At 29.5% G+C, this 25,964-nt stretch overlaps 1 protein-coding gene across 16 annotated transcripts in view; it reads right to left on the bottom strand.

Annotated features, from left to right (window-relative positions):
* Hecw (Hecw ubiquitin protein ligase) overlaps positions 1 to 25,964 on the bottom strand; it is a 294,511-nt gene that overhangs the window by 4,018 nt on the left and 264,529 nt on the right. The gene's annotated exons all lie outside the window — the stretch shown is intronic.

Here is a 25,964-nt window from a genome sequence, read left to right as displayed (position 1 = left end):
ACATTAACGTTATTTTGAGAATTCGGAAAAGCAAACCTTTGATCTTCTTGAAACCTGAAGTCTACAATAGTTTTAACCTACATATTTTACGACGATATATAATCCAGACAAAACAATTTCAATTACGATAGTCATTTGGTTTCGAGTCGCAATTGTCTCGGGCGAGTAAAAAATCTGACGGTCGAAATCGTAGCGTAACAGCCCAAAAGTATCTTTCAAATGATGATACCATTTTAATTATAAGCTGCGCGCCCAAGGTTAATCTGCGCTCAATTTTTAACCGTCTAAACTTCCAAGGGGCCTGCGGGATGGGTTGGCCCCGTTCGACTTCAAACTCATATTCAAGTAATGTTCAGCCAGTAAGCCAGCCAGCGCTTTTGTTAAAGCTGCTCTCTTGATGACTGCTGGAAGAATTATTGTGAACGCTGACAGTAAACGTACGACAAATATAAAATGATGCGGGTAGGAGTACTGATTTATTTTGAGAGGTTGTATTTATTAAAAGAAAAATGAATGGAAGGAGTTAATTTAGAATATAAAATTATAAGAAACCTAAACTCTTAAAAAATATCACTGAATAGACTGAATGAAATCTGAGCCCCAGCCGCAACCCTACGATAATTATGTCATCAAAGGCTAAATAAAAAATAATAAGTAACACTGGTAATAATAAAGTCCTATTAGGTTTAAAACATAATCAATATAGTTAATTTAATTATTTGTTAAAACATGACCAAAATAGAAAAATTAGTAAAGTGAAAAATATTTGCAAATATAAACCTCAAAATCAAACATTCAAAGAAAATTCTTAATGAAATACGATTTTAAATAGTTGATTAATTGGGTAAAAAATATGAATATAACTTGTAACTAAAGCAGTATTTGAATACTAAAATAAATATTTAAATACAACAGCCGTCTTGGTGGCGCAGTGATAAAGGCTATGGGACGCGGGTTCGAATCCTGCGGGGGCATGGTCGTAAATTTATGTTTGTGATTGTTTAAAATTTGTGAATGTTCTGGGCAAGAGTGTAAAATCCGACAAGAAAAATGATCCCAGTCACGCTAGTATCCAGGCTGGATAAGACCGGATGTCTTCTGGGATGATTTTTAAAGTTGGTCACTCACCAGTCGGTAGGCTTAATGCTGAGGACCGTGGTTCGGAGCCCACGTTAAACTTTAAGCCCAGATAAACCCATAGTTGGTAAAAGGAGACTTTGAAATATATTTTAAAAAATCTATATTTAAATACAACATTTTTCTAAATCATCAATTTTATTTAAAAATATATAAAAAGTAATGCAAAACTGGCTTGAATTATTCCAATCATATACTAATTATGAAAAGCATATAATAGAATATAATAAAATAAAGTAAAAGTAACAGTATTGATGGATACAAATAATAGACTATTTAACTTGGACAATAAATCTGCAGCATATTAGAGACGACGAATTAATGGTCGATGATGAATAGAAAATGGAGGGTTAAATATATGTGATATTATTGCTGTAAATAAGAATATTTAAACCGCGATTAACAGCTATAAGGTGGATTTGTGACCTAACATGAATCCCTCAACACATATTCAGAATAAAGTCCCAAAGTTAGGTAAAATAATAAATAATTTTAATAATGTCTACGAACAGCGAGTTTTATGGATAACAATATCAAAGATCTTAATATTATAAAAAATATATTTTAAGTATTGTTCCGTGTATTTTGATCAGCGATATTTATTGATGAAATTGCGAACTATCAATGCTAAACAACCTAACCTAACTGTATACAGCATATTCAATGCTAATAGATGTACATTGTTAATCTAATCTAATCTAGTCAAAATCTGCTGTCGAAGCCCATCAAAACTTGATGAACTCTTAGAAATTTATGGTCAATGCTGTAAAAAGTAGTTATTTTGATGGCAATGGGCGAAAAAAATGAAATGTAAAATCCACCACACCAAATAACTTTCAGACAGCAGTTGGGAAAAATGGCTACTGCATGAATTCATTGAAAATACCATTTGGAACTTTATCAGCATCGCGGTTTCATTGCTTGCCGCGTAAAAACGGATTTTGTGGCGTATTGGCATTGGCGATAAAAATATGAGCATATTAGGTGTATATGAAATACGATTTAAGACGACAATCTCAAGAGCAAGTCATGGGTTAGCTCAGAAGACTCAACAAATTAAATTATACATTGCTGCAAAAAAAGACTAGCAATAGCGAACAATAGACGGGAAGCCATTCTCTCGCATGACAATGCTTGGCCACACGTTGAAAGAGTTGTGAAGGATACACTGTTGCGGTTCGAATTGTAAGTTCTGCCGCACTCTGCGTACTCACCATATGTAGCGCCTTCTGATTATTATATGTTTAGATCCATATAAGATGATTAGGATAAAGTTATATTATTAATCATAATGCAGTGTTAGTTCATTATAACCTTTCAGTGGTGTTAATTAAAAAAACAAAAAAAAGTAATATTTTATTGGAATTATACAAACAAAAACATTATGTAGGATGAAGAAAATAATGAACATCTTGAACCGTAAGGGCATTCATCAATTTCCTCCTGTGGTCGGATAATATCCCGCTTTGAAACTAAATTACCTTCTTCGCTAGATAGCAATTAATTTATGATCCACTTTATATATTTTAATTGGCCTCTAATTTCTTTCATTTACAGATGCAGATTAATAATAGAGAGTGAATAAACATTATTATCTTTAAAAAGAGGACGGTTTAAACTTTCTCGATTTAAATATCAATCGCCACACTATACGGTCTAATAAGATACCGCTTATCTGACGATCAGAAAACTTGCCACTTTGATGAATTTATTTTCATTTTTATTTGGTATTCGCAAAGCGGAATCTTCCCACAATTGTGTAAAACTCCTTTCGAGTTATTTTCTCCATTGTTTTGTTTGTAGTAGTACAACATTGTTTCTCACTAAAAGTGCATTATTAGCATAGTATCGAGCCATTTAAACTTAAATGATGTTATATAAACATAAACTAACTATTGATAACATCTAGACATATAATAATTATAAATGGGTTGATAACAGTAATCAACAATCTCAAAAAATATTATAATTATCTAATGAAATCGGATTAATGGACGTATACAAATGGTTTATTACCATATTTAGATAGAGATTGATAAGTTGAACATCAACTAGAGCGAATTGTATCCAGCCAGTGTATACTCACGGGAGGTATAGGGACATCATATGAGACAAAAATCCATATATCTATATATAGATTTTTTAAATATATAGTTTTGGCCTGAATTTAAATATTAAAATAGAAAATATCCACCATGAAAATCTGATATTCGCAAATGAAAATCTTTATTTCCTGCAGAAATAAAATAGTTAGAAAATATGTGAACTAAAAGAAAAAGTAAATATTACCGAATGATTTTTCAAAATTAGTCATCATCACTAACATATAATAAATAATTGTAAATACAATAAGTTAATTGGCAACCATTATTACATAAAGAGTAAAAATATACTTGCCTTAATAAAATCGTGATATAGTTTAAACGTTTTGTCTCTTTCTATTAATAAATCTGACTTCTATTTCTATTACTCAGCCAATTATAATTATATTGTACGGAATTGTTCACCATTATTCGTCAAATCAAAGCGTCCCCTCTGGTCATGTTCAAGTTATAAATGAAATTATGTTTCTAATGATCATCATTTTTCGGTTTCTTCGATAATGGTATATGTTTCAATAGAATCTTGGGAGATAATTGAAGAACATTTCTGTATTTCTTGTATATTCTGTATATCTAATTACTAAAAGAAGTGACTTTTACTGATAATCTTTGTGATTTAAAGACCTTTTACTATCGCAGTGCTACTGTTATGTCCATTGTAATTGAATCATTAATTTCGTGATGAAAAATATAAAATTGTTGATGAAATACTCAATGAACGTCTGATCAGTAATTCAAAAACGTGTAGTAAACCATATTGTAATATACATTTAATATATTTATATTTATTGAATATTCAATTTCAATACAGCGTATAATTTGTACATAATGGGTATCACATTGTTTCAGATAATCATTTTCAAGCTTGAAAATAAATAAAGTGGAATGGCAATTATTACACTTCGAATGGAGAAGAAGTTATCTATCAATTCATGGATACGACAAAAATGTGTGAGCATTATTCACTAATGGAATAAGAAAAACTTCAGAAGCAATATGTCTTTTTTTTAGTGATTTGTTCAGAAATTCAAATGAAATATTGTGTTCAGTTTGAAAGGGATGTTTTTTTTATTTGTTTTTTAAATAACTTGTTTCAATGGGATTATAAAACACATCATATAATTATCACCATCTTACTTAATATTAAAAAGACTTTGGCTATTAAAAATTAAATGGTTATTTTTAAAAATATTAATACATTTTAATAAAGAACAAGAATAATATATAAACAAATTACACTCTGTTATTTCTTTTTATATATATATATTTTAAAGTCTCCTTTTACCAACTATGGGTTTATCTGGACTGGGCCTAAAGTTTAACGTGGGCCCGAACCACGGTCCTCAGCATTAAGCCTACCGAATGGCGAGTCTTTCCCAGCCTGGTTACTGGAGTGACTAGGATCATTTTTCTTGTCGGATTTTACACTCTTGCCTAGAACATTCACAAATTTTAAACAATCACAAACATAAATTTACGACCATGTTCCAGCAGGATTCGAACCCGAGGCTATCGCAACAGTAGGAGGACCGTCCCATCGCCTTTACCACTGCGCCACCAAGCGGGCGTCTGTTTTTTCTGTTGTTTGAATAAGGCTATTACGTTTAACGATTTTTATAGTCATCAAGACCTAATGCGAGTTAGAATTTTTACTTTAACGATAAGCATACAATAAGAAAAACTAAAACGAAGACGTTAGTGGATTTACACACGACATGCAATGATCTTGTCCGTTTTGAAAGATCGTTCGTATTATCATCAAGCACGCGCTTGCATGTTTAATAGAGTGAATAAAGTTGCGAATCTGCGAACAACAAAAAGGCGGAATTCCAAGTATTGTTATGTCTTCTTAAAGGCTCGTATTTAACCGTAAGAATAATTGTTTAATCGCACATAACAAATTTGTAACGTAAAACTATGCCAGATATTTCATATGTGTAAGTTTAGGTGTGGTAAATATATTTTTTTAATGTAGTTCCTCGTAATCTAATTGTTCATTCAGGTTTTAATGTGAATGGTTGATAGATGTGATATCATTGTTAACTTTTTATAAATGTTTTTATAAATACATGAGGTACTCTTAACAGCTAAGTTAGTGCAATATTAGAAATAGAAAAATTGTTCCATCATCCTATAAGTATTTGAAAAAGGTAGGTCTTCCTTAGGATAGTCACAACAATGTATGTGTACTTTGTGTCATTATCATAAATAAGAACGTAAATATTTTGTAAAAATACTTGAGGTCTGAGTGATTCAAAAGCAAAAATGGCATCTTGTAGCAGCCTTTCCTTCATTATGATACATGTCGAAGAATGGTGACAACCCAAAGTAACATAAACGTTCACCGAACTAATCAATCAAATCAAATTCAATTTTATGTATTGCTCCAAGATTTGGACAAAGCTGATCTAGTATTGTAACTGTGATACTTAGGGTAAATTCTGTAAATTCTTCAAAATGACGTCAGTAATTCGAATAAAATGCACCAACCAAGGCACAATATCTGATGACGCAGATTGCAACGATTTGGGTATATTTTTTGTATGATGAGTGTACGATGTGAATATCTCAATGAGAGTGGACAATTTCTCATATACTTCTGTGGTAAACTCGACCTTCTGCATCTAAAATAAAACAATCAGTTCTTAACATAATTCGCTTTCAAAATGACACTGGTCGAAATTTTCGAAGTACTGCAGCATCAACACCAACATATTCGGGCGTTGGCTATAGAGAATGAATGGGAAGTATTAATGGGCTTCACTGCCGAATGTCTAGTAACATATTCCGTTTTTGATGTACTAATCTAACTTATATTTATTGACAGGTTTTGTTATCCATACGTATTGACATATAGCAGTATTACTAGCAGTAAAATTAAATTTCACCTAATTTAGATATATTTTTGATATTTTCATTCAATTATAATTTAGCTCTTTAATATCAAGTTAAAATATGATTAGTAAAATTCATTCGTACAGATGTCATCCAATTATAATTATATTGTTTAGAATTGTTTATCATTATTCGTTAAATTACGCGTCCCATCTGATCATGTTTAAGTTATAGATCAAGAAAAGCTAAACATAAAGTTAACATTCACTAATCCTAAATGAATCTGAGTATTTTTGTTATGTATAATTATTAGACTGGAAAAAGTAATTTTAAAAATAATATCAGTCATATGAAGCTATTCAGTTTCTTTACCAAAGCATAGAAAATATATTTAACTTAATTTAATTTGATATTTCGAAATATAAAAATTAACAAAAATAAAAATAAGCAGAGTATTTGGAAATACAGAATATGTTACCAACTGTTTAAGAATTATTTGATATGGATTTAAAGAAGGAATAACTTGAATATTTTGGATATATTTTATATCATATTGAAATATATTTCATGTATTTTAAACTGCTTAACGAGGGCATAGTATTATGGCCTTAGGCTATCAAGTATCCTTGCTTTATAAGTATCTTATAATATATATTGTTATAAGTATCTTTGATTATTCGAGAAACCTACCAACTATCAAGACACCAACTTGAAAATTTTAATGAAACCAGAAGTTATGATGACTTACCGAATTTATTTACTGGCTTAGCTAAGATGACTATTTTATACCATATTTTGATTAATAATTATTATAACCCAGATTAGAATTCGAACCTGTGGTAACAATGTAGATCCCCTTAATAATTGGTTGACATGTCCCTTAAGAATTACTTGATAGTCACACATATAAACGTTAGCCAAAAACAAATAATGAGAATAAAAAAAAACAATAACAAAAACAACAACCTCTATATTTTTTGCTAATATTAATAATTAAAAAAAAAACTTGAAATATAAGACGTAAAATGTCAAAAAGTATTTAACACGAACACTTTTTTTATTAATTATAACCCTGTCTGGTGCCTGTCCCGGTTAATAGGAGGAACTTCTTAAGTATCACCTTCGTGAGACGAGGATATTTTATCAAGGACTAGTGTCGTAACATGAATCTTTTCGGAATAAGACATGGAAAGGATCTTTCGAGTTCTCTTTTGCTACTGCCATCATACAACAGACACGCATTAAAATAAACAAAATGCAAATATTAAACAAAGAAATACGGGATAATTTATTACATGGCGTTTACCTTTGTTCCATACTAAACACGGCAACTAAATCATAGAAACATTAGTTCGAGGTATGTATGCATCGGGGCATCTAACAAATTCCCTATCTGATATTTTGATTTATATGATTATCGTCATCAAACGGTACATGGTTCAACAATGTGAATGGTTTATTTGCATTAGGTACAAACCGACACAGGTATGTGTATAATAAAGAGTTAAATTGCGAAACTACAGAAACAACACGGGCATTTTTTAAATTGATTTTGTTATGATTCAATTAAATCATGTTAACGTGTTTCAGTCCCACGGAGACATTAATTAATATAATTACAATGGATTTAATGACAATTACAATATATTATATGCTAAATATTTAATTAATGAATTCATCAAAGTAACTCAACACAACATAGTAACATTATATATAATAGATATTTATATAGAATAGATGGATAAGAGGCCATGATGGTAATGGAAGGTATATTTTAAGCAAAAAAATAATATTCGGAACTTTTTACCCTAATGTAGGGGTGTCGGCCACCGAACAAAATATCGATATTTTTTTAAAATATATATTGATAAACAAGACAGAACAAGAATTGATTGACAAATTAAGTACCAATAAGTAAATATTAAAGGTTGATTAAAAATAATTAAATGGTTTTTTATGATGTTTAAGAGGTATAACTATTTTTTTTTGAAAAAATATCGAAAAATATCGATATTTTTTGGGCATCCTTACCCTAATGGCATATGGCAATCCGTAAGACAAAAAATAGTATTACCACTAAAACTGACAAGTAATAGTTTTAATAGTAATACTATTTTTTACAGTAATTGTTCTCAGATTGCTTTTTAAACCTGTTAATATACTTACAAAGTTTTTACCAAATTATTTTTTTGCAACTGCTTTGAACTCTGTTTATATTTTGCGCACTATTTTATTTCGAGTGAAAAAATAAGTCTACGAATGAAACTTCCGAGATAATTTGATAGTAAAGAGTGCTCCTTAACAGTGTTGCTCTTTATCAGACAGTAATCTACTGGCAAAATAGTAAGAAATTGGCGCTTCTTTTTCCTATTAAAAACTGCAAATTTGATATTAGCGCAAGGATTTTTAGCATCTGTCAATTCGGGGAAGTGTTCAACGATTTTTTACATAGTTGCAACAAAAGAAAAAATAAATTGCTTAATGCTGAGAATATTACTGAAGCCTAGAGTAGTTGAAGCCAACGGTTTTATTACATTTTTGTGCTAACAATCTCAACTGTATCAACTTTCATATAATAATTTATGATGGCAAAATGATTTGATATGACAATAGGCCCTTATTTTTATTGACGATGAAAATATGGAGAAGTGATATATCGCATTTGAATGAGGCAGTTTTGAAAACTACCCTTAAAACCAAGAGTGATTCAATTATCAAACTAATATAGAATCATGTTATCGAATACAAAACAACTGCCTAGATGTTAGCTGATGTTGGTGTTTAAGATAATGATTTATAACAAAATCTAATCAAATAATAAAAACATTTAATAAAATATACAGGCATCCCAGTCTAATAACAATAAAAAATCACATATTCATTACTAAATAGAGATCACACAACTAAAGAACATGTAATAAAATAATAAAAAATGATCAATTATATATAGTACGTACTTATTTATATTCGCTAACTTTTGAATCAGAAAGCGTTGGAACTCAACTTGGAAACAATGACAAATATTATATTGTACGATGTTTTATTACTATAGATGAGACTTGAGTCTACTACCATGATTCTAAAATCAAAACAAGGGATTAGGGAATTGTATGAACCCTGCACTTTGCCGTCAGAGGGAGAACTGATCTGAAAATTCGCAAAGAAGGTGTAAAGATTTGTTTTTTGGCTCAGAGTTCTTTGCTAAAATCCATATAATATGTATAATATGTAAAGTAATTCTTTTACCATATTCAGCAGATCTAGTTGGTTGTTAGCTTTGAAAAATTAGGATAAACGATATTCAATATCTTGTCAGACTGAAGCCTTCTTAAGTATTTGTGAAATTAGTAACGTTTCATTATTATACAGACATTGAACGTCAAAAACAGATAATTTTATATCACTGCATTGCGAGCTTTCACAAAATTACTCAAATAAGTCACTTTTCTTGATTGACTATCAATTTTAATGGGCTACTGATGGTATTTTTTTTTGAAAAAATGTAGGATCTAGAATGTAAAGTAATCCTAATGGATTGTATTTTAATTAAGTATGTACATATTATGTTAATAAAATAATTATATTTTAGGTTTTGTACTAACATTTATCAGAACGTCATAATTTGTATTTTTTAACAATACTAGGAACCTTGGTCTCTATTTTAACTTCGTTCAACACTTCCTCGACTGTTTTTTTCTTAATAAGCAAATTTATATTTGCATTCATTACATGTTAAAATATCCGGACTATGCTTTCATATTAAAATGTTAATGAAGAGCCCATATTGATGGGTAACATTAAGTCATAAATAGGAGACGCGATACCGAGCAAAATGTATGTTAATGCAATGTTTTATTATGGATATAAAAGGGGTCCCTTTAGAGCAAATGGTAACGATTCACGTCATAACAGTTGATGTTACCATCAGCTGCTGCTGATACTGAGTAAATTTGCGACGTTATTTCGTACGTTTGGCCATTTCTATTCAAAATTTGGTCATTTATTTCGTGTTAGATGTATGATGTAAAATAGATTTAACTTTCATCGTGAACATATTTGAGTAGCAAATTTATGTGTTTTATTTATTTAATTTTGGTCGACAATCTTTTACTGTTTCTTAAAAAAAGTTATTATTTGGTCAGTGTAAAATAAATCGTAAAAAATCATGAATAAGTAAATATCGCAAGGACTGGTTTTTTATGATATTTTACATATTCACTCCAGAAACATGAATTGACAGTTTTCTTATACAACAGGACATTTATAACTGAAACTGAAATTTGTTTTTAAAAATGTGTAAGTATTGGTTTTGCCACCTTAGAGGTAGTCATTGAAATAATTAGAGCAGTAAGGAGTATCTTCTCAATTAAAGTCAAGTCAATTAAAGAATCCAAGATGAGAAGGAACAAAAAGCTGAACGAAACCCTATCAATTTTGAACTGAATATTGACAATAACTGCATTCTAGTCAAGGCATTTGGAAACATTGATTTTTTATCTTAATCTTAACCCTTCAAGAATGTGGCCTTAATTAAAATTATTTTCGAAATTTGTATTTTTACTCTTTTTTTTAATTCAATCGTAATTTCGCGAAAAGACATTTGTTTGACTTTTGTACGTTAATAACACTTCTCTAGATTAAGAATTATCTTTTTCTCCGATTTCAGATTATTAGGAAGGTTGCAATCGTATCAACGGGGCGTGGGATTCATTTGAGACCCCCTACTTCATTACCTGTAACTTTTTGGAATGTTTACATTTTATTTCTTTTACCCGTTTTTTAAAAATTGATAAACATATAATAAAAAGTACCTAAAATTGATGCCTCTAGATTAGAATACCCTTTTAAGTATTGTGAATAAAATTAATAATATTTTTATCACGGTGCCAGAGTACAGGTTAACATTAGTGTAAATAATTTATTGAAAAGAAAATTATTTTTTATAGTAATTTAGGACAATGAACAATTATTTGTTAAGATTCTAATTTTAGAAATGTCGCGAGAGGCTGTTTAATAAGAAATATTGTAATTAAAACAATTCGATTACAAAAACCTATTTTTTTTATTCTAGAGAGTTGGGTGTAATTTTTATTTTGTTTTATTTCTGTGCATGTTTACTATAAATGTTTCATAATATTTCGAACAATCGACAAATAGACATACTCTACAGGTTGTCCATAAACAGTTAACGACTTTATGAAGTCCGAGCAGGAAAAAATCGAATGCGTGTTTCCTGTTACACGGAAGATTTACTAAAAGCCTACCCGCTATGAAAAAAAGTAATTGGTGAGCGCTGAAATAACAACGTGGTACGTAAAAATTAGATGAAAGCGATGAAAGCACGATTCGTTCTAAAGGTAATAAGACCAATGTGTTTGATAGTCACTATAATTTCGTATTTTATATGGTTATTAGTGCAAAAATATTACGAAATCGCTAAAAATAGATGAGAGTTAAATATCAGTTAATTATTTCATTATTTGGTATACAATATAGTGTTACTTTGAAATACTGTTTCTTCAGTTACAAATATTAATGACTGAATTCCAACATATTAAATTTTTTGTTTGATAATATTTTTGTATATGTGCAAGTATAAGGTTCATCATCAAATATCAAAGTATAAACAGTGAATTAAGTAGCAATTTAAAGAAAAAATGTTTCAAAGGACCTGCTGCATTTCATTATATATGGATCTAACACTATTTGCACAAATTATTACAGAGTGTCTGTTAGATCTATTATTACTTCGGTTGTTTTTATGTAGACTCTTTTATAGTGTTAGTTTTATATCTTGGCTATTTTATTCTAAAGTCTACCCGACCATACTTGTTTTATTATTATATAATTTTATGTAATGCAAAGTGTTTTTCCCTTCCCTATTCTGCGTTATGACAATCTGTTTCAGAACAATAAGCCATTGTGAGGTTCATCTTCTAACTGTTTGTTCGTTGTATTTTTTTCATGAGAGAGTGTAGTGTGTTTCAATGTGTGAGTGAAAGTGAATTTCCATCCCTCTACATGAATCTGTTGCTAAGACTGGGGATGTGGCATCTCTTAAGCCTCGCGTGTTGTTTTTCTTTTCCATTCAACGCTAATGCCAGCTTGTTTGTATGTTTCGCAAACACTTTATGCTATGATGTATTATGTTCCATATATTGCTGTTGCTTGCTGTGCTGTATAAGATGACATGAATTCACATTGCGCAGCCTGCTGTCGAGTTGTTTACGCTTAGTCCAGATGCGCGTCTGCCAAGTTAATCCACTATTTAAGGATATGCACAAGACTTTCCTCTTGTGGGATATTTTCGTTATATAATTTTACCGTCACAAATTGTTAGTGACAATATATTTAATTGCTATGAATTATTAAATTTGACAAAATTAGAGATCAATCTCCTATTATGCATTTTCTGTGTTTTAGTAGATATGGTCAAGGTCATTTTAAGAACACAATTTTGTTGTAATACAAAGTTATACAATTTAGGTAGGGTGAGTCACCTTCCAATTTAATAAAATAAAAAAGTAAAATAACATTAGTCGTCGGTTATTTGCACTATGTTCGCAAAAATACAGCGACATGTTTAGTATATCGGAACGGGTCCAGCTATAACATTATTATAACAACTCTACAACAATATTAGATACATCGTCAGAAAAAGGACCCATTGTGACTGTACATGTTTATGTATATCAGGTCTTCAATATACAGAATTTCACATAGTTATCTTACGAGTAAATGATTGTCATTTCAATAAAAATTTATACATTTGAATCGTATACTTTTACAAATGGAAGAACTACAAATGAAAGGATAATTATATTTTGACACGACATTTCAAAATTCAGTTATTTGTATATTAAAATATTACAATTTTAAATAAAGGTTTTAAAGAAATTGTACATGAGAACGGTGGTCCAGTCATCAAGCTATTTTTATTAGAAGGAATCAAGTATGATAAATATGCCTGGTGGGGCAGGGCTTCCCATTTTAGTGTGTCTATGTAGTCTTTCACGGGGTATATGTGATCAAGCGTTGTGCATCGTTTTTCTTCAACGCTCGGTTTAAACTCATAAAATATAGCAGATAGCTTCTGCTATAATCCTGTGAAAGTTTCGTTCGATATGAGCTTTGAATTCCCCTTCTTTGAATGAATGGAGATCGCCATTTTAGATTTTCAATAATATATGCAATCTAGTAAACGAATACTAATAAGCTATTTATTTGTATCCTAATTTGCTATGGTTTTGAAATTACAAAGTACTTATTCCACGATAAACATTTTGGCTTTAACATCTATATCTCATATTTTTAAGGTGAACTGAATTTTAGTATTAACTTTACTGAATCAGATCAAATGGCTTCAACCTCAACATGGATGTGCTGATGGAGCCTCATGCCTTTGGGCATAATCCTTGATGATAACGTTATCGTCGGCAATCGTCGGCTTTCTTGGAATTATAATTACTTGAGCCACTTTCCACAATTGTGGTACATATACATCAGGAATATATGACAACATTTCCTTGCGATTTATTCTTTAGTTCAACAAGAAAAGCACTATGCCCAGCAATATTATTTATTTGGTTTGAAATTTTTCATGTTTATCACAAGAAAAAAGTGTTAGCCTAACTGGAAATCTGGAATTTCGAGGAGTTATTTTATAACAAAAAAATATATAATATAATGTATTATACTGCCTCTGGAGTCTTGTTTCTAGACCTCACAAAAAAAAACTAATTATTAACTACTATAGCCACTGATAGTAAGAGGTAAACAAGAGCAGCTTATAATTAATACTAAAAAAAAGCATATCACACAAACAGAACCGCAGATAAAACTTCTTATCTAATTAACTGCTGTTATCAAGGTTAGATGACATAATTGTAGCTGTAATATAATTGTTTAGTTGATAATTTTATTACTTTATTATTTTTATAATTTAAAAGACCATACGAGGTATATATGAAAGGGATAAATGTTCTATATATAATCAAATTATTCTGTGCATGTAAGTGACAGGGTTAACAAACAACATATAAACTCTTATTAATTTAAGTACGTGCGAAATATTTAACGTAAAATGTAATTGGTTGTCGATTTCAAATGTCATACAAGCGGCGCTTGAAAGAACAAGGTTGACAATTAGCATATAATGCCCTGATTTGCTGATACTCAATAATTGGGTGACCGATTTCCTTCGACCCGTAATTTGCAATTAACAAACCGTAATCGTAATAATTTTAATTGCAATAACTGTAAATCTATTTCCTAATGGACGTCTATGCAAATCTTTTTCAAACAACTAGGAATTCTTTACTGCATTTATTTTAAATTACAACACAATCCATTTTATTGAATACCACATTCGTTCCATAGCAATTTTGAAAATCACAGACAGAATAACAATACAAATTAAATTTAATTACCAAAATATTTTCTCCTTCTACCTAAATATAAGCTGATTAAAAAGTATATTTAGGTTTTAAAAACTAATTAGGGCTAGTTTATTTAAAAATCTAGAAAAATGTTTAATGGTATGAACATTAACTAGTTGAACAGATCGTTTAAGTTGAACAGCAACTGTATTGGTTTTCATGGGTACGTATTGAATTTTTGGAAAGTATACCATTTATACGTATATTATTTATCCACAATTTAAATATTTTGTTTTGTTTTGATTACAAAGTTTTATTTGGCAAGTATTACTGAAAAAAAAACAATATTCGTTCATAACTTATTGTAAGCGTCTTGTTCAGTGTGGTATTACTAATGCTCTCTTGGTGATATAATGGCATTATTAAGTTGTCAGACAGCTTGTTTTCAAAATTTTTCGTTTTGATCTTCGTGGATTCAAATCCTCATCTAAGCATATATTTTTGTAATCTACAGTTAAGTTTAGGTAGAGAGAATCTGCATTGAAATAATTTGTCTCAGTTATGCCAGGAAGTCTACGTCACTTATCAGTCGGTAGGCTTCGTGATGATTCATAGGGGTTAATTTGGTAGTGATATTTTTAACAGACTCCTTATAAAATTTGTACAATATACGCCCATACAATTAGTAATGTCACATAAATTTATAAAGACAGTGTTCAGAATAATAAAACAAAACCAATGTTATTTGGGAGATTTTAAATACTTAAATGTAAGTAATTAGCTTAAATGTAGCGGAATAGATTTAAATACAAAATAGTATTTTTTATATTATAGATTCTTCTTTGTTCTTCTGATTTTCTGGGCTCCGAACCACGGTTCTTAATATTAACTTCATTAAAAAAAAACATCCAGCCTGGTTACTGGAGTAACTGGGATAATTTTCCTTGTCAGATTATGCTCTTTTGTCAAATGGTCAATCACAAACATACATGTAAAATCATGCCCCAACAGAATTCGAATCGTACCGTCTTGTCGCCTTGACCACTGCGCCAACCAAGCCAGTATAAAATAGTATTATTTTATAAATATTTTCATTCGATAACTTCGCATATAAAAATAATCAACAAATAAAAAATATAATATAAATAATGGCTAGATCACTTAACGCAGAAAGATAGTTTTAATATTACATTAAATTAATTGTAATCATTAAGAAAATACACTTGCTTAAAAGACAGCCTAAGACAACTCCAGTTTGTAATACTGCCCTTATCGAATATCTAGATATTTACGTAAATTAAGTATGATTAAGATATTGGGCTGTAAAACATTTTAATCCTAATATAATTTTTTAAAAATATTTTAGTTATGTGTAAATTAAGTTGAAATTGAAACTATTTATTATAAAAATATCGTTCATGGGTAGCTAAAAACGAGAAGGCTGTTCATAAATCAAGTCCTAATAACTTGACAGAAGTATTTTTCAAGAAAATACATGAATTCTTCATAACTGAACTTGCACATCACAATCACCACTTTTAAAATGCAAAAATCTGCTTAAGGACTGTTATTAATTAATATGGTTCTAGAGACATAGTATATCATTGTACTAGACGTATTTCTAAAGATTATTAAGATTTTTCTGTAAACTTTAGTAGTATTGACTTCTGATTAATTTGAGATTTCATTAGTAATTGCATTTCTTAACAAAACACTATTTGCAAGTATTAAATACGTTAATTTAGGCATTAACAGTTAAAACGAATATTGCATAGAATATTAACAGTTATAAAATGGTAAAAAGCTCATAAAATTTGCTGGTGAGTTGAAATGAAAGCCATAGAAGACAAACTAAAGACGAATTATCTGCAAGGGCGAGATCGAAGAGTGAAATAAATAAGCAAAGAACAATGCAATTATATTTAAAAAAATAGGTAAACAAATTATTCTTTTATTCAGCCTTTCAATGCGTTTGATTGCTAATTCCGACACCTAATAATTTCCATTAATATGTGGTAGATTAAATCAAATATCTGATTTATTTTATATACTAGTGGAAGTGTTAACATATTAGACGATGAATCTAATTTTAAATTTATCTGAACTAATATTGATATTAACATAAATAGATAAGCTCTATATTCTTGACCATTCGATGACCATTAACACTCTTTAAAAGAAACAAATGATGATACTTTATCTATTTAGTTGAGCACTCAAAATAGTTGTCCTATCTTGATAAATACGTTAAAAGACGTTAAATGATGTATCTGTCAGATATTGTTTACATCAAGCACTGCAGTCATGGATAAAAATGCAGCGCTGTGTTTATTAATAAGTTAAATGAGGCGGAAATTAAAAGTGATAACGTGGAAGTAAAAAGGTTCAACGAGCATGGGAAGTTTTATTTTTTACGACCGTCTATCAGTTACTTATTCTCCTAAATGTTAATGTGTGAAGTGATATGTTTGTTTTAAATTTAAAACCATAGCGATATAAAACTGACGCATTTATATATAAAAGTATTGTTCACTTATCTCGGCGGATTTGTCTGACTTTACTTAATATTTTTCATTTAAGTAATACTGGTGCTAAACTCATATGATACTAGGCGGTACAAATATTATTAGCGTTGGGAACTATCGACAGAAAACAACAGTACGCAACAACAGACAACTATACACAGTATCGACTGTTTAGTAATTGACTACTTTTTACTACGACTGTTTTCAGTCGCTATTTTCCGTTCGACTGATTTTGTTACTATATACTATCGACTGTTTCAGTCGTGTACTTTTAGTTATTATATTTGGCTCTACTAGTTTCATTTGACTGATTTTTAATGTTCTGGCTTTGTTGTCCTAGCCGCAACCTTGACAAAAATGTACCCAATTTATGTTTACATAGATTTATATGTAATATATAAAGTTTTATGATTAGTTATGAGATATATGATTAGTAGTTTGCTTGTAAATAACAATATATTAATATAATATAATATTTTGTAGCATTTTGGAGCAATATTTTTCCGGATTGTTAAGGCAATAGGGTAAAAAATTAAAATTGTGAATGATAAATAGTAAAATACTTTTGACTGTTTTAATGACAATAATAAATAAAGCATCTGTTGCTTTATTTAAAAAAGCTCTGGTAGTTATTGTGCCATCCTTTTTAATTATGGTACGGATTAGTTTTTTTTCTATGATTAGGTATATGTTTAATTCTTATTTAGTATTTATGGTTATTGTACATCTTTAGTTTTGTTTAAGTTCTATTGTATTGGCTATATTTAATATAGTATATTATTACGAAAAAACATTTGAGGGGTATTATTCCATTCCATAGAAAAATTCCATTCCTTTATAATATATATATATATATATATATATATATATATATATATATATATATATATATATATATATATATATATATATATATATATATGTATATATATAATAAGTAATTAGACTACTTTTTTTTTCTTTTCTTTTTTAAAGTTAGTATGTGAAGGAATATGTACATCTCCGTCTCGCTTATACTACCATTGGAAAATATAAGCACATATAAAATTAATTGCTCCAAGCAACTATCTCCATCCTTTCCTCTCTCACAATTTATACGTAAAGTTCTTTATACGAAAGAGTTCGTACATCTTCGTCTGACATCACGTATTGAAAGAAATGGAAAATTTTAGTGGCTAGTTCTTTGATTATCTACTGTTTCGACTGTTTTCAATCAATAGTTCCCAATGCTAAATATCATCATCAGCATTGAAACTGGTTATTTTTCATTTAGAAAAAGTGTGCCAAAGAATAGTTTCGTATTAATTTTGCATTTGAACGAGATTTTATGCCAGTTATCTAAATAAAAACTAAAATTGAAGCAAACAATTTTCGTTTCCTACGTTAAGATAAATTTTAGAAAGTATACTATATATATGAGTATACTCATATATGAGATAAAAAGCAAAGGAAGGTGTGTGCTATCATAAAGACAATCAAATAGCTAAAACGGATGGATCACATAGTAAAAGAAATACGGCGATAGTTTACACCTACAAATGTTTACGTGACTAAAAACATTTATGAAAAGATGCTGAACAATAGATTTTAGTCAATCTGTGTTCTATATATAAAACATAAAATGAGCAAAACATAACGAAATATACTTAAGGAGAATATAGGAAAAATCGGACAAAAAATAGAAAAACTGTAGAAATAAAAAAGTTATATATGTAGCATAAGCTTTAGATTTATTTAGCAAAGCAAAAAAGTAACTTATTTGGAGGCTCAAAATAGTATTTTCTCTATCAACTGTATCGTGTGATATATTGGCATTTAAATGGTCAGACAGTTCGTTTTCAACATTCTTCGTATGATTTTTGCATTGAAATAATTTGTCTCAGTCACCTATCAGTTGGTAAGCTTCACGCATTGCCAAAGAAGTCATAGGGGTTAATTTGGTAGTGATATTTTTAGTAGACTCGTTATAAAATTCGTGCAATGTTTCACCCATAAATTTAGTAATGTGACATACATTTATGACAAAACAGCGTTAATAATAACAAAACGAACGGGATTCCAACCCGACTATCGCAACAGTAGGAGAATCGTCCTGTTATCTTAAGCACTGCGCCAAAATTATTTGGGGAAATCAATGTCTTAATAGATAACTCTTATAAAAAAAAATCAATAAATAACAATTACAAGATAATTAATGACTAGAACACTTAACACATAAAGATAGTTTGATATTATATTAATTTAAAGGTAAATAATTAAAGAAGTGTAATAATTATTTAAAAAAGACTCTGATTTGTTTAGGCATAATAATGTATAAATAAAGACAATCAAATAGCTAAAGTTAAAACGGATAGATCACATAGAGAAATACGGTGGTAGTTTCTAGCTAAGACATGAACTGAAAAGTCCAGGGCCTAACACATATATGGCGCTTGTTTTACTGCATTCGCCGCTTTTTCAGTTAGTGGTAACCTTTAAAAGTTATTAAAATGTTGAGTTATTGTGGTAAGAGTGACACTACTTTTGTTATTTTGAAAACAATGGATAGAAAACAATTTAGTGTTTTAATTTTACATTGTTTCTTGATGGGAAAAATACCGTCCAAGCGAAGCAATGGCTTAAATGGTGTTATAGGGACTGAAAAGTGAATATGAGAAAGTTCTGTTCAAAGTGGGTTTTCACACTGTTGACCAAAAACAACGTGTTGTTGATTCTGAGCAGAATTTGCCCATATTTATACGTAACAAACCGGAATGCTTGCGTCGATTTATTACTTCATCCATTACTTCATTCCGAAATCAAAACAATCGTTATCTGAGTGGACACCAACTGATGACAGGCCTATTTTGAGGCAAAAAAAATCGTTCTACAAAAGTGGTATTGAAATGTTAGAGCGGCGTTGCAATGATTGTGTGGCTCTTGATGGAGATTACGTTGATGAATAAAGCTAATTTTGAACAAAGAAACCCACGTTTTCTTTGTGACGGTCGGAACTTTTCAGCCCATGTATTATAAATGTTTACATGATTAAAAATATTTATGAAAAAATGCTGAAATGTTTTGGCAATGTTAAGTGTTAGGCTCCATCTAACATTTCCTATTTAACTATTATAACTATAACTCTAGTCAGAACGTTTTTGTCATTGCAGCATGACTTGTTTATAGTGACTTGAATATTTTGTTTTAGTGGAAAAATAGAGTTAATTTGTGATCAATTTCGGGCTATAATTTTTACTTTCGGCGTTTTTTTTACTTCAATTCTTGGTGATGATTTTACCAAGTCTGTGAGATTTTCGTGTAACATTTAATTATGGTCGCAATTCGCTGAGAAACGAAAGTCGCGATGCTCGTCTAAAATAAAATGTTGTGGCAAAAAAAAATTGGTGCTGTTGTTGATGTGTCATGTGGCTTTCCATGAGAAGAAGCAATGCTCGGTCAGTAGTATGACGAGCATCAATAAGATAATGCATGATTTGACGGATCCTGCCTAATTTGACAAAATGATATCTTGTCAAATTATGCTTAATCGGAATAAAAGTGTTGCAAAGATAGGTTCAAGTGCATGTAAAAGTGTATTGATTATCATGGATAACACTTTTTTTAATAAATTACAAACGTCATATATCACTAATGATCTCAATGCAGTCTAAATTACACAACAATAAAATAACACGAATTATACAAAAGTCGAGGGGGAATAAATGTATCCAGTATAGCTTAAAGAAAACACTTATTTTGAAGATTTTGCGTGATCTTCCTTTATCTGGATAAGGCACTGTCAAATACAGACCAAGACATATCCAAGTATTATTTATTTCTAAATAGAAAATCTAACAACAACATATTGATTTGATATTGAGACGTATAAATATAACCATCATATTAAGTAACTTGCCAAACTAGTTCAGCAAAAATAATTAACAGCGTAAAAGTAATAACCATGTAAATGTAACAATAAGAAAATGGCCGAGAGCTCGACGCAAAGTAATAATCCAAAATTAATAATAAGAAGGAAAAGTGCCGTAAGGTTCGTGCATACCTGAGCTATTTTAAATGCCCAAACACACCAACATCATCATCGCCGTCCAAGGAACTGTTAATCATTTGCGTAAACGATTCAACATCTTGAGATTATTTATTTGTGGTTCTAGACGTCTCCTGGAGCTTAATTAAAATACCTTCGTTAACAAAATTATAGACCGACAGTTTATTTTTATTATTAAGCGGAATAAGTATACCTTTGAAGGAACACGGGCGCGATATTATCTAATACGGTTTCTATTTTACCGGCGTTGTCCAATTTGTTGACCGACAACGGGCACAGACTATATATGTTTTTATTTGTAGACTTTGATACACTATGGAGCTTTTTAATTTTCAAAGTATATAGATTCTGTACATTTATTCGCATTACACTCTTTATATATTAGTAAATATATATCTGAAATGGTCTATAAGAGTAATAATAAATCTGAGATTTTTTCTAAATTTGGTCCTTCAATAAGAAAGACACGATATTATGGTTTAAAACGCATTATAAATACATCTTATTATTCAGCATAATCTAGACCTTCAGTATACTTGCTTCAGTCATTTAATTTATAAATTTACTCTCTGAAAAAAATATAGAATGAAAGATGACGTTGATTTGATTTGAAGACGAGAATTTTAAGGCAATACTCGATAAAACCATAATTGGGATCTCTATTGACTACAATGTATGTGTTTGAGCTCAGCAAAGCGTGAAAAAAGGTCGGAATACCAGCAAAGGCAGAATAGTGTTACTCTTAAGTATGACAACGTTCGACTACATGTTGTGAAACCGGTGAAAACATACTTGGAAAATTTAAATGGAAAGTGCTACCGCACCCGCACCTAGTATCCAGACCTTGCTCCTTCTGATTATTACTTGTTCCGACGTATAAGGCATGGCTTGTCTGAGCAGCACTTCACATCTTATGAAGATACCAAAAAAGTGGGTCGATTGGTGGATAGACTCAAAAGATACATCGTTGTTTTGAACACCGTTTTCAGCTTAATGACCATTAACACACATCCTATAATTTTCGTTTTTTGGAAAAACTCCTTTAATGGATTAAAACGGTAAGTTACTGTAACTGTAAGTTTTATACTGCTTAATAGTTTTAGTCGAGAAACGGTAAAAATTCTTCAATGAAAGTATATTTAAATGAAGTTGATTTATGTCTATATGATGTTACAACAGTTTCCTGTTAAAAAATGCATCCAAGCCCAAATTACATCATGAACAATTATCAAATAAGTTTTAATTAATTAATTAGCAATTTTTAATTTGTATTTAGCAATATTTTTCATAATTAAATCTAATTATAATAAGATGAATGAATTAAGGAAAAACCTAGTCAAAGTTTTTCAGCGTTTTTCCATGCTTTTAGTAAAATAAATCGAGCGATAATAATTTATCTATATGGGCACCCCCATATCAATGGCCCTGGCTTAGTTTATACTAAAAAAGCCCGATTTATCTACATCGTTAAACATCCGTTTGGTTTATGTCGAAATTTCCTGCTCGCCAACGAAGTAATTCGAAAATTTAACTGCGCGCTTTAATTAATTGTTTTAGAAAACGATTCTTAAAGATTCCGATAGGTTTTCAATGTATCTGGATCGGATATTATCGCATTAGGACATAATTAACAACGAAACTGCATTAAATTAATGAAACACGACCTTTTGCGAAACGTAATTATATTTGCAAATTGTTGGCAAATTATTGATAAATATATAATGGAAATTATATGTACATTTTTTATTATAGATGGTATTGACTTATAAACACTATATAATTACATATATTTCAAAATATCATTAAATTGATAACACACGTCTTGGTATTTACATTGAAATATAAATTATTAGAAATAATTACAATGCTAGAAAAAATGCAGTTCAGAATAAATTGAAAAGTTCTATGACACACAAAATTTACTTTTTTGATAATCCAGTGCTATTCAGACCCTTGGATGTATAAAATTAATCATAAAGGAGTTTTATTGCCTTGTGTTAATAATATTTGTTGAGTTACTAATATTTTATTTTTATTTTTAATACTTCTTTAATCGAAATAATAGTGAAGTTGAAATGAAGTCAGTGGACTTTAATATGGAAAATACAGATCTTTAAGCAAACTTCTGAATTGAATGAAGATCATAATCAAAAACAGAGAAACAACAGCATAATTTAGACAATAGATTAAGAGCCATGGTTTTAGAATTAAGAGAAATATAGACCAAAATATATAAGAAAAATGATCGAAATACGTTTCATTATTTGAAATAGATTGAACTGACGCCTAAAATACCACATTTAGGTTATGTAACATGGTGTAAAAAAATCGCATTTTTCTGGTCGAAATAATTTGGCTGTGACCTAAAAGCTACATGACTTTTGCACCTCCATTCTTTTAATTCCAACTTCATAACTCGCGATATTGATTTCACAGCTGCTCAAAAATTACTAACGGTACGCAGCTGCTCTTCTCAGATGTATAATATATTAAATCTTAAAGTTTGCACAAGATACTAACGGTTTCGAATACAATACATATCACATAAAATAAAGAAGAATAAATATCAATTGCAAGCATCTGAATAAATGTTATAATATCAACATTATACATTTTGATTGTTATTACTTTTATTGATCTCGTATTACAAATATATTAAAAAATTATTAGGAAAGTAATAATTTTTATAACATAAACATAATCTTATATATAGCGTGTTTTTGGAGTAATAGGACTTATGCACAATAATCTGTGAAAATCATGGAAATTTGTAGTATTTCCAAAATAGGCATTTTATTTTATGTTTTTGTATTTTTGGTTAATGTTGGGAAGTCTTCCGGTTTTTTATTCGAGTTTGGTTTTGATAAGAACCTTTAATAATTTGACATTTCGCCAGAATCTCATCTGCCATCTTAAGGTCTTGCTTCCTTTTATTCTATTCCTCGTTATTCGAGCTGAACTGTGAATGAGATGGAGACCTGAAGATGGCAGATGAGATTATGTCAAAACGTAGTTAAAATATTAAAGGTTATTTTCACAACCAAGCGCGGGTAGTGATCTGTGGAATCTATTTAAGAGGCAGTTCCGTGTAAAGTAATATAAATTAATTATAAAACTCTCAGAACAAAGTCCTATGCGGCTTACATTAAGACCCTCTGATTGTGACTGTTAATCAATGGATTGCTACTTTTGAATAGTATTCGAGCATGATACAGAGTCAAGACTCAATCAAGCCATCTGATTTTACCAATGTTATTAATAAATGTTACCAATAAATTAACATTATTATCATAGACTAAGTAAGGATTAGATTGTTCTAGATATATCCCTACCTTTTATGATGTAATATGATCATTCAAAAATATTAATCGATAAAAACTAGGAACAACGAATTAATAAAAAAAACATATTAATTAAAAGACTACAATGTTGGTACATCTCTATATTTATCAATATATTAAAATGGGTTACAATTACAAAAACAATCTCTGAAGCAGAACATATATTTAAGTGCTTTTAGTAATTATTTTATGTCTTCATTTTTATTAATTTATCTAATATATATGTAATGAAATATAATTATAAAAATATTTATTTACCAAGCTTGCATCAGGATACGTTAAACATTATCAACATTATTCAACATGACGGTTATTAAAACCGCAGTGACTACAATGACTTTGTCCGTTATCAAACTTTGGTCCAGTTCGGAACCACATTTTATCAAATATTTAGTTGATAAACAGAGCGGGATACAAAAACACAAAACAACCAAACGCATTATCTCGTGAGAGCAACAACGACAGTTTTGAGGCGATAACCATCAAGTAATTCTTAAATTTTTGCAGTATACGGTCAGTCGATTAAAATTGCCCAGCTTTTGGTTGAATTGGAAACTGCCATCGGCAATCAGCTGTTCGAACGTGAGGGCAATTGAGGTCAAGTCGGATAATATATTTCGTTTTTATTTCTCTCGGCCTACCTGATATATATCTTGTAAATAAAAAATAAAACATATCTATATCCATTTCAAACAAAATACACCTTTTTATAAGAACGATACATTAATTATTTAGTTTTCAAAAATTCGCAACATAAATTAAGAAAATCATCAATGATTAATATGTAAAAATATATATTATAATTAAATTTATATTATATCAAACTGTTTTGAAAAACTAATCTTAATTATATGATGTCAGGGTTAACATTATTTATTAACACTAATTAGTAAAAAGCAATACAGTCAATATATAAACGGGTACGTTCCCCAGTAAATCAGTTTTCTAATTAGTAATTTAATAATACAGAAAGCATACAATTATTGATTATTTTAATACATTATTAAAAAACCGTAAAAAATATATAGGTAATATATTTTGATATTATATATTATAATATTTAAATATTATAATAAATTAATGTTCTTAAATTAAAATTTAATATAGACTGTAATATATAGTAATAATACATGGCTTTCGAAAGCCCAAATTATTATTACACACCACTGTGGTTTCTTTTTTCTCGTAGCTTTTTTAAAACTGATTTCAACTCAATAAATCTCGAAATCATTTATTTGTGTTCATTTGTTTCTGTTGATTATAGTCACGTTAGGTTCGAAATTTTAGCTGATTGGGTCTGCTACATAACATCGGTGTCGAATTAGGAATATAGTAAATTATTACTTATTAACATATACCTTAAAATATTAACATTAATAAATAATGTTAGTACATATGATATTTCTTAGTATAAATGACAAATTAAAACCTATTAATAAAATGTAAATACCTTAGTTGTATTGATTGTACTACGTTCATTCATCATTGTTGTTATTATTAATGAATCAGATTTCGAATAAATTATTCAATGTCTGCATTTAATAGATATAAATCACGTATACTTCGGAAATTTTTGAACGAATATTTAACAAAAAGTAAAT

The sequence above is a fragment of the Rhynchophorus ferrugineus genome, unplaced genomic scaffold (genome assembly GCF_030347505.1).
Source record: "Rhynchophorus ferrugineus isolate W39M unplaced genomic scaffold, kcgeb_rfMv2 rfM2, whole genome shotgun sequence".
Taxonomy (NCBI): Eukaryota; Metazoa; Arthropoda; class Insecta; order Coleoptera; family Curculionidae; genus Rhynchophorus; species Rhynchophorus ferrugineus.
Note: the sequence above shows the minus strand (reverse complement) of the source record. Positions and strands in the feature narration are given on the sequence as shown.